The sequence below is a fragment of the Microtus ochrogaster genome, chromosome 24, assembly GCF_000317375.1.
Source record: "Microtus ochrogaster isolate Prairie Vole_2 chromosome 24, MicOch1.0, whole genome shotgun sequence".
Lineage (NCBI taxonomy): Eukaryota > Metazoa > Chordata > Mammalia > Rodentia > Cricetidae > Microtus > Microtus ochrogaster.
Window position 1 is genome coordinate 22,486,771 of NC_022024.1, and position 1,816 is coordinate 22,488,586.

At 34.9% G+C, this 1,816-nt stretch overlaps 1 non-coding gene across 1 annotated transcript; it reads right to left on the minus strand.

The window, feature by feature from the left end:
• Positions 1-704: 704 nt before the first annotated feature.
• On the minus strand, positions 705-863 carry LOC113457382. The gene has a single exon (XR_003377971.1). It is a non-coding gene; the product is annotated as a U1 spliceosomal RNA (small nuclear RNA).
• Positions 864-1,816: the final 953 nt, after the last annotated feature.

The following is a 1,816-nucleotide window of genomic DNA, read 5'->3' on the forward strand; positions in this document are numbered from 1 at the left end:
TCTCTCTCTCTCTGTGTAGGGAAAAGAAAATAGATGTTTGTAGTGGCATATTAATTTATCCAGAACATCTACTGGAATGCTTAAGACTGAATGGATTAATAACAGCACTTTGCTTTTCTTGTAGGACTAGAGGTTGCTGAGTTCAGATTTGGTTACTACCGAAGGCTCATTTCTTGCTTTAGAGGCAGCTTCAGCTCTGTGCCCTCACTTGGTCTTTCTTCTTAGCTCACTTCTCTACTAAGAAGACTCTTGTTCCTCTATCTCTACTTCTCTGTCTTTCTGCTTGTGTCTGTGTCTCTGCCTTTTCTTCCTCCCCTTACTCAAAGACAAATCTTAACAAACTGGAGTGGTTCTTATTATCATTCCTTTATGATGGTAATAACCTCCTTGATGATTCTTTTTCCAAATGCAGTAATGTTGAGGGTTGCGACTGAATATATGAATTTGAATACGCATAATATACCATTCCATCCATAATACAGAAATATAACAAAGTAATGGACTAAAATACATTTTTATATTTATTCACTTAGGAAGTGGACAAAAAAAAGATTACTGTAGAAGCAAAGAAACATAGGTTGGTAATGTTTGAGTACACAGAAAATTTTAAAAAGTCACACTTCAAATGTTTTAGTTTCTTATGTATGATTAAATACACATTTAATGATACTGATATAGTAATAAATTCTTTTTTGGTGGTGGGAGCAGAGTTGGAATGTAGTCACTCTGCTGCCATGAATTATGCAGTTCAGCTTTTCACGTTTGGGGAAATTGCAGGTGTTACCACATCTGGAGTACAAGGGATAAACATATCTCTGTGATATCTATGTTCACAATCAGCATACTTCTTGACAGGTAAGTATAAGTTCTTAAGTGATTCTTGATTGTTTAAACCTATAGGATATTGACATGTTGGGATATGTTTACAGGTTACCAGGACGGATCTCTGAGAACTCTTAAGGGAAAACTCACAATTAAGTCACACACTTATTTAGAATACATGAAAGAAAAAAGGTTTTCTGTGTCTATGTGGAAGCACATATGTCAATTCCAATTATCTATCAAAATAGTCATCATGAGCTTAGGAAAGAGCATAAAAGATATTTAATGAAAAATATTTGACAATAGTACAAGAGGAACAACACGGGGGCACAAGATTACTTGGCACCAACTCCAGAGATCTGAGTTAGATAACCTGGGAAGTCACATGGTAGGAAAGAACTGACTTCCACAAATCATCCTTTAAGTCTCTCTTTGTGTGTGTGTATGTGTGTGTATACATACATATAAACCACCTATCATCTATCTATCTATCTATCTATCTATCTATCTATCTATCTATCTATCTATCTATCTATCTATCTACCTACCTGTCTATCTATCTATCTATCTATCTATCTATCTATCTATCTATCTATCTATCTATCATCTATCTATCAATCATTATCTATCTATCTATCTATCTATCTATCTATCTATCTATCTATCATCTATCTATCTATCATTTATCCATATCTATCTCTATTTCTCTCACACACATACAATAATATTGCAATTAAAATATGAGTGCACTGAGACAAAGGTAGTCTCTATCTTGTTCACATTGAGTGCATCCTGGTGTTACAAATAAGAGCAAGAAGAGCACCTCTGCTCCTGAACTTACCACTTCGCTCCAGAAACTTAAGCTCATGAAGACTCCTGATTATTGTGATAGGGTGGTGGTGCCCAATACATAGTACAGACTAGTAATTACTCAGAGGGCACACATGAAAGCATGAATACCGTTTGTTTGTTTGTTTGTTTGTTTGTTTGTTTT